The 9,521-nt window shown below is 39.4% G+C and overlaps 1 protein-coding gene across 2 annotated transcripts in view; it reads right to left on the bottom strand.

Annotated features, from left to right (window-relative positions):
* Positions 1-9,521, bottom strand: part of ABHD17B (abhydrolase domain containing 17B, depalmitoylase) — a 44,266-nt gene that overhangs the window by 11,536 nt on the left and 23,209 nt on the right. The gene's annotated exons all lie outside the window — the stretch shown is intronic.

Below are 9,521 nucleotides of genomic sequence, written 5' to 3'. Positions count from 1 at the left end.
GGTCCAGAGGTGAGAGGGGAAGGCAGAGATAGTTAGGAGCTGTTGAATGTTCATGGGGAATCAGGGGCAGAGGGGAGGAGGGTGCTGTTGCAGAATGGGGTGAGTGGTTGGGGTCTCATAACAATGTATGTTAAAAAAAAAAAATTCTGTATGGGAGACTAACTTGAAATGTAAACCTCATTTAATTACAACAATAAAAAAAAATATATCATTTACTAGTGATTTCTTGGCAAAAAAAAATCTTGAAGGAAAAAATGGTTTACATAGAACACACATACACAATTTTAAGGCTGCTGGCAAAGATAAGTTCTGATATAAAGCATTTCTTTATCTTCTTCCTACCACTGGACTAGGTGAATATACCCCAGAAAATAACTCACGGAAAAGAGCAGTGTTCAGGGTAGGTCCTTTGAGGGACAGAGTTACCCGGTGACACAGGTGGTAGCAGTGGTAATACTACAAACAAGGAGTCATCTAGCGCAAATTTTACCACTGCTGAGATGAGCTTGCCTACCCCACTCCTTAAATTCTCCAGAAGGAGTACAAGTTAGGGCCAGGTTATTGCTATTACTCCTTCCCCTCAAGACATATTCCCAGACAAAGCAGTGACTAATTCTAAGGGAAAAATAATAGACATCTAGAGGTACACAAAAACCATAAAAGAGAGACAACAAACTAAATAGTTTTAGTAAGAGAAGCAGAATTCATGGACAAGACAAAACAAGAATTTAAAATGAATTATACTAAATCCTTAAAAATAAAGAAAGGGGAGAACACTTAAATATAAAGCAGGAAAAAAGTATCATAAGGAAAACTCAACTGGAAATCCCTGGTTAAAAAAAAAAAAAATTAATAGCTGAAATAACAAATGCAACCGATGGGTTCGGTTTGTTCTTGCTGTTAGCTACTGCTGAGTCAGCCCCCGAATCATTGTGACCCCATGTGTTACAGAGTAGAACACTCCATAGGGTTTTCTTGGCTATAATCTTTACAGAAGCAGACCACCAGGTCTTTCTTCCATGGTGCTAGTTGGGTTTGAAAAGCCAACCTTTTGGTTAGTAGCCAGTCTCAAACTGCTTGTGCCATCCTGGCTCCTGATGGGCTGGATCTGAGAATTGATTAACAGTTGAAGAACAAATCAGTGAGCTTGATGATCAGGTTGAAAAATTCTCAAATACAGATTTTTGGGGGGAAGGAGGATGAAGAGAGAAAAACATTATAAAGAAAACGGAACAGATAAGGAGGATTGAAGTTGTTGTAATATTGTTGTCAGGTGCCATCAAGTTGGTTCCGACTCATAGCGACCCTATGTACAACAGAACGAAAACACTGCCCGGTCCTGCGCCATCATTACAATCGTTAACGCTTGAGCCCATTGTTGCGGCCACTGTGACAATCCATCTCATTGAGGGTCTTCCTCTTTTTCACGGACCCTCTACTTTACCAAGCATGACGTCCTTCTCCAGGGCTTGGTCCCTCCTGATAACATGTCCAAAATACGTGAGATGAAGTTTCACCATTCTCACTTCAAAGGAGCATTCTGGCTGTACTTCTTCCAAGACAGATTTGTTCATTCTTCTGGCAGTCCATGGTATATTCAATATTCTTCGTGAGCACCATAATTCAAAGGCATCAATTCTTCAGTCTTCTTTCTTCATGTATATGAGGCAACTGAGATTACCATGGCTTGGGTCTCCCCCCAACAAGAAAAAAAATACCAAACCTGTTGCTGTCAGGTCGACTCTGACTCATAGTGACCTTATAGGACAAAGTAGAAGTGCCCCATAGAGTTTCCAAGGAGTGCCTGGTGGATTCGAACTGCCAACCTTTTGGTTAGCAGCTGTAGCTCTTAACCACTATGACACCAGGGCTTGGGTCAGGTGCACCTTAATCCTCAAGTAACAGCTTTGCTTTTTAACACTTTAAAGGGGTCTTTTGCAGCAGATTTGCCCAGTGCAATACATCATTTGATTTCTTGACAGCTGCTTCCATGCGCCCTGATTGTGAATCCAAGTAAAATGAAACCCTTGACAATGTCAGCATTTTCCGTCCATCATGATGTTGCTTATTGGTCCACTTGTGAGGATTTTTTTTTTCTTTATGTTGAGGTGTAATCCGTACTGAAGGCTATAGTCTTTGATCTTCATCAGTAAGTGCTTCAAGTCCATTTTGCTTTCAGCAAGCAAAGCTGTGTCATCTGCATATTGCAGGTTGTTAATGAGTCTTCCTCCAATCCTGATGCCACGTTCTTCTTCATATAGTCTAACTTCTCAGATTATTTGCTCAGCATACAGAATGAATCAGTATGGTGAAAGGATATAACCCTGATACAAAACCTTCCTGATTTTAGACCATGCAGCATCCCCCTGCTCTGTCTGAATGCTACTTCTTGGTCTATGTACCGGTGCCGCATGAGCACGATTAAGTGTTCTTGAATCCCCATTCTTCGCAATGTTACTCATAATTTGTTATGATCCACACAGTCGAATGCCCTTGTATAGTCAATAAAGCACCAGTAAACATCTTTCTGGTATTCTCTGTTTTCAGCCAAGATCCATCTCACATCAGCAATGAAATCCCTTGTTTCATGTCCTCTTCTGAATCCACCTTGAATTTCTGGCAGTTCCTTGTCGATGTACTGCTGCAACTTCTTTGAATTATCTCCAGCAAAATTATACTTGTGTGTGATATATCGTCAGTTACTGGGGCCTTGTTTTCACGCTGGTGAGGCAATGGTTAGAAGAGCTATAGTGAGCTACAGCTGCTAACCAAAAGGTCAGCAGTTTGAAACCACCAGCCACTCTCTGGAAACTCTACAGGGCAATTCTACTCATAGAGTCACTATGAGTTGGAACTGACTCCACGGCAACAGGTTGTTTTTTTTTACCAATGCCTTCAGGGCAGCTTGTACTTCTTCCTTCAGCACCATCAGTTCTTGATCATATGCTACCTCCTGAAATGGATGAACATCAACCAATTCTTTTTGGTTCAGTGACTCTGTGAAATCTTCTGTTCAGCCCTTTTCTTCATCCTTTCTTCCATTTGCTTTAGCCACTCTACGTTCAAGAGCAAGTTTCAGATTATATTCTGATAGCCATTTTGGTCTTTTCTTTTTTTCCTGTCTTTTTAATGACCTTCTGCTTTCTCCATGAATGATGATGTCCTTTATGTCATCCCACAACCTGTCTGGTTTTCAGTCATTAGTGTTCAATATGTCCCATCTGTTTTGAGATGGTCTCTAAATTCAGGTGGGATATACTCAAGGTTGTACTGTTATTCTCATGGACTTGTTCTAATTTTCTTCAGCTTCATCTTGAACTTGTATATGAGCAACTGATGGTCTTTTCGCAGTTGGCCCCTGGCCTTGTTCTGACTGATGATACTGTGCTTCTCTATCGTCGCTTTCCAGATGTAGTTGATTTGATTCCTACGTATTCCATCTGGCGAGGTCCATGTGTACTGTCACCATTAGTTGTCGAAGAAAGGCATTTGCAATGAGTTAGTCACTGGTTTTGCAAAATTCTATCATGCGATCTACAGTGTCATTTCTTTCACCAAGGCTGTATTTTCCAACTACCAGTCCTTGTTTCTAACTTTTGCATTCCAATCAATAAATCTTGATTGCATATTTGATCAATTTTAGACTACAGAAGCTGGTAAAAATCTTCAATTTCTTCATCTTTGGCATTAGTGTTTGCTGTGTAAATTTGAATAATAGTCGTATTAACTGGTCTTTCTTGTAGGCATATGGATATTAACCTATCACTGATAGTGTTGTACTTCAGGATAGATCTTGAAATGTTCTCTTTGTCGATGAATGCGATGCCATTCGTCTTCCATTTGTCACTCCCAGCAGAGTAGACCATGTGATTGTCTGATTCAAAATGGCCAACACCAGTCCATTTCATCTCACTATAGCCTAGGATATTGATCTTTCTGTGTTTCATTTTTGACGACTTCCAATTTTCCTAGATTCATACTTCGTATTTCCATGTTCTGATTATTAATGGATGTTTGCTGCTATTTCTTTCCATTTTGAGTCGTGCCACATCAGCAAGGTTGACTCTACTTTGATGAGGCAGCTCTTTCCCAGTTGTATTTTGAGCACCTTCCAACCTGAGGGCTTCATTTTCTGGCATTGTATCAGACAGTATTCCGCTGCTATTCATAAGGTTTTAACTGGCCAATTTTTTTAAGAAGTAGGCTTCCAGGTCCTTCTTCCTAGTCTGTCTTAGTCTAGAAGCTCTGCTGAAACCTGTCCACCATAGGTGACCCTGCTGGTATTTGAAATACTGGTGGCACAGCTTCCAGCATTATAGCAACCCCCAGCCACCATAGTACGGTAAACTGACAGATGAGTGGTAGAGGATAGAAGTAGAAATATTAATATCTACCTATAGGAGTCCCAAAAAGAAAATAAAGGGAGGGAAAAAAGCAAACAAACAAATATAATGCTATCTACTAATTTCTCAGAAATCAAGATTAAAAAATTTAGACTGAAATACCTCAAAGAGTGCCAGACAGAGCATTTAAGAAAACTCTGACACATTACAGTAAAAATTACAAGCAACAGAAACACAGAAAAATAAGTCTTAATAAATTTGTTACAGAAAAAATATATAAAAGGTCTATACAAAGTTAAGGAGTCCTGGTGGAGTAATAGTTAAGAGCTCAGCTGCTTAACCAAAAGGTCGGCAGTTCAAATCCACCAGCCGCTCCTTGGAAACCCTACGGGGGCAGTTCTACTCTGTCCCATAGGGTTGACATGAGTTGGAACTGACTCGACAGCACCTAACAACAACATATAGTAATTCTGAAAAGAGTGAGCAAAAGTAGTTGTATGTTTGGGGAGTAGCTGGGAACTTTTCATCACATACATTAAGACAAACTACACAACGCCAAAGTAATTAAAACAGACTGACACTAACAAAGACACAAATACACCTGATAACAAAAGATAGGGCTGATAAAAGGATCCCTGTATAAATGGGAATCTGCTATGATACAGGCTTCTTAAAGCAGTGGGAAAAGATAATTCTTTCCCTGCCTCCCTGCAGGAGAAAGCAAATTCTAGATGGATTACAGATCTTTTAAAGGGCAAAATTAACAAAACTTACAACAACAACAACAACAACAACAACAACAACAACAACAAAACTCAAACCAAAATAAAAACTATGACATGATTTTGGAGTGGCAAAGGATTTCTTACATAAGATCTCAAACCCACAAAAAACAAAACATTGGTAGTTAGCAACTAAAAGATTTCCATTCAATGAAAAATGTCTTTGGAAAGATGATTTCATCACCCAAAACTGCTGAAGGATTAATATCTAAAATACACAAGAAAGTACTATTTAAAAAAAGAAACAAAAGAAAGGGAAACAAAAAAAAGGTAACTCAAAAAAATGGGCAAAAGATATGAATAGGTAATTTTCAGGATAAATTCACGTGGCTATCAAGCATACGAACAGAAGTTAAACCTCACCAACTATCTGAGACATGCAAGGAATATAAATATAGAATGATAAATAAATATAAACTATAGAATGATAAAAATTAGAAAGCTGAGTAATATCAAGTATTGGTGAAAATGTGGGAAAATAAGAATCTTTGTGAATTGCTGGTAAGCTGTTCTGTTTACCTATGACCCAGAATCCCATTGTTGGATATGTAATCCAAAGAAACACTTCAACAGGTCCTTAAGGTAACATACACAAGAGATCTCACTGCACCATTTTTTGTGTCAGGGTGTAGGAAACAACATAGGTGTTCATCCCTGGGGAAATGAATAAGTTAATGTGTTAGACATAGAGTCAGAAGCAATAACTTTGATGACTAGAGCTTAAAAATATAGTAGAGTGAAAAAAGTAAGAAACAAAATGAGACCTGTAATACCATTAGTGTAAATTAAAAACACATAAAATACTACTTATCTTCAAAAACAAATACATATCTTAGGACATATATATCACAGTGAACGCTTATGGAGGGAGAAATTGGGATGGAGGCTGAAGCGAAAAAAATAATAAAAACTAAACCAAGAATACTCCCAGGGTTTATGTTCATAGATCGAGAATGACAATATGCCATGAACTAGGCTAGAAGTTCCAGAGGGCAGCTATCACATCTGATTGATTACCAATGGACCTTCAACACCAAGCAGAGTACCTGACACATAGTAGGGTTTCTAATATTTTTTAAAAGTAAGAATGAAGATTAACTCAACGTTCTGTGCCTAAGAAGCCCCCACAAAAGAAGAAAAAGTTTACTAAACTACATGCTAAGAAAGAATGCAAATATGTTTTGTGACTATTACTTAAGTTTCTTGTGTGTGGGTAAAACAGAAGCAACCAAATAAAAATCTATGGACCTAAGTTGAGGGGAGGGCAGGTGAAAAGCCACTGCTACTTACTGAAATCATTCAGTGCTCTATAAAGCACAGAATAGGACAGTCTTCCAGGGAGGAGGAAATCATGCCCCTCTCTAAATCAATACACAAACTGAAAGGTCACCTCAATGTTAAACAGATGGCCCATTGTGAAAATTACGGTTTTCCTTTTGGCAGGGGACTCTTGTTACTTCACTTATAGGAGGAGGAATTTCCTAAAATTGTATGAAATAATTTAAGAACCTACTTCTCCTGGTAACTTTTTCCTGCTCAATGACAAAGGAAAAAAGATGAACATGAGTTCTCTCTCAGCAAAACAGTCAGAGCAATGATAAAAAATGTCTCTAAATAGAATGACCTACCATGTCTCTTTCCTTTCTTCTGACAGAATGCATTACTGAAATGACTCCCATCAATTTTTGATGCAATAACAATTTACTGAAAAATCTCCTTAGTTTCTTTGGTAATGTAGATTGACTCATATTACTACTATCTAAAAAAGACACTATGAGAGTTATGTACTGCCACCCTGAAGACCCAGTGTGTAATCTGCAATAGTATTCACCAAAGTACTGTGACAAGTGAAACTATGAGTGTTAATAGTCTTTAGAGAGCCATATATACATAACCAAATTCAGTATGTATAGAGCAACGTGAATATTCACCTTGAAAAGAGTTTGGTATAATGCTCCTTTTCAGTAAAGATATCCAAAGCCTCCAAAATACTTATCTCCACTAAGTATAACTGAAAAAGCAGGTGATGTTGAGTCGATGAGATTACCTACACTGTACTGTTATAGAAGGAGTCCCTAGGTGGTACAAACAGTTAATGAGCTCAGCTGCTAATCAAAGGTTGGAGGTTCGAATCCACCCAAAAGTGTCAAAGAAAGGCCTGGCAATCTACTTCCGAAAAATCAGACATTGAAAATCCTATGGAAGAGATGCACAGCTGGTTAATGTAACTGATGTCAATAAGCTGCACACCATTAAGAAGCTGAACTGGCAAATACTGTGATACACGCATTTACAACAACAACCATAACAAAAAGAACTGCTGCTGAGGCTGCTTATGTACAACCAAATACCTCATGGGATTTGGTTTCTAGGTTTGGAGGTTTAGAGTCATGGTTTCATGGGACATCCCAGTTAATTGGCCTAGTATGGTATTTAGTGCTTCTGTTCTACCTCCTAGGTTGCTGCACAGTATCTGGGGTCTTAAATGCTTGCAAGCAGCCATCCAAGGTACAATAATTGGTCTCTATTCATCTGGAGCAACAGAGGAAGAAGGAGAGTCAGGAATAGGAAGAGGAAATGGAATGCATGGCTAACTGCCTCCATGAACAACTACCTCCTTAGCCATGAGACCAGAAGAACTGGATGGTGTCTGGCTACCATTACTGAACACTTTGATCAAAGATTCTATAGCAGAACCCTGACCAAAAGGGGGTGAAATGCAGAACAGAATATCAAATTGTCATGGAATCCAGACTTCCTGGAGCCATGGAGGCTAGATGACTCCCGGAAACTACTGCCCTTGAAATAATCTATAAACCTTAAACCAAAAATATCCCCGGAAGTCTTCTTTACACCGAAGAATAAAACTCACTGCCATCGAGTCGATTTTGACTTATAGCGACCCTATATGACAGAGCAGAACTGCCCCGTAGGGTTTCCAAGGCTACAGACGTTTATGGAAGCAGACTGCCACATCTTTCTCCCATGAAGTTGATGGGTTTGAACCAGTGACCTTTTCGTTAGCAGTCGAGTGCTTTAACCACTACACCACCAAGGCTCCTAAACCAAACAACAATTTAGCTTAATTAGTAAAGAATGTCTGCCTTGAGCATTGTTCTTTTAAAGAAAGTATCTAAATGGGATCAAATTGACAACAGCAATTTGAAAGATTAGACAGCAAGCTTAGAGGGCAGTATATTTATGTTAATGAGGGAAGAACAACTCAGAAAAGGAGGGCGAGAATGGTTGTAAAACTTAAGAATATAATCAATGTCACTGAATTGTACATGAAAAAATTGTTGAATTGGTTTATGCTCTGCTGTGTATATTTTCAACAACAAAAAACATTTTAAGTTATTAAAAGAAAAAAAGAAAGAAAGAAATCCCTATGGAGAACAGTTATGCTCCCCCATACATAGAAGGCTGTCCTGAATCAGAATTGACTTGGCTGCAACTGTTTAACTGTTTACTTAGTCCTAGCTTAAATCTTTTTTTTTTCAACTGTTGTGCTTTAAGTGAAAGTTTACAATTCAAGTTAGTCTCTCATACAAAAAATTTATCCGTACATTGTTATGTGACCCTAGCTGCCCTCCCTATACTGTGACAGTACACTCTTCCTTTCCACCCTGGATTTCCCGTGTTCATTCAACCAGCTCCTGACCCTCTCTGCCTTCTCATCTCGCCTCTGGACAGGAGCTGCCCATTTAGTCTCATGTATCTACTTGAGCTAAGCAGCACACTCTTCATGAGTATCATTTTAGGTCCCATAGTCCAGTCTAAACTCTGTCTAAGAGTTGGCCTTATGAATGGTTTTAGTTTTGGGCTAACAGACAGTCCGGGGGCCATGTCTTCCGGGGTCCCTCCGGTCTCAGTCAAACCATTAAGTCTGGTGTTTTTACTAGAATTTGAGTTCTCTACCCCACTTTCTCCTGCTCCGTCAGGGATTCTCTGTGGTGTTTCCTGTCAGGGTGGTCACTGGTGGTAGCCGGGCACCATCAAGTTCTTCTGGTCTCAGGCTGATGAAGTCTCTGGTTTATGTGGCCCTTTCTGTCTCATGGGCTAATACTTTCCTTGTGTCCATGGTGTTCTTCATTCTCCTTTACTCCAGGTGGGCTGGGACCAACTGATGCATCTTAGATGGCCGCTCACTAGCTTTTAAGACCCCAGACACCACTCACCAAAGTGGGATGCAGAATATTTTCTTAATAAACTTTGTTATGCCACTTGACCTAGATGTTCCCTGAAAGCATGGTCCCCAGACCCCTGCCCCTGTCACTCTGTCCCTCAAAGTGTTTGACTGTATTCAGGAAACTTCTTAGCTTTGGTTTAGTCCAGTTGTGCTGACTTCCCCTGTAGTGTGTGCTGTCCTTCCCTTCACCTAAGATAATTCTTGTCT

Source organism: Trichechus manatus, unplaced genomic scaffold, assembly GCF_000243295.1.
Source record: "Trichechus manatus latirostris isolate Lorelei unplaced genomic scaffold, TriManLat1.0 scaffold00107, whole genome shotgun sequence".
Lineage (NCBI taxonomy): Eukaryota > Metazoa > Chordata > Mammalia > Sirenia > Trichechidae > Trichechus > Trichechus manatus.
The sequence above is the reverse complement of the archived record's forward strand: the minus strand, read 5'-3'. Positions and strand labels throughout refer to the sequence as shown.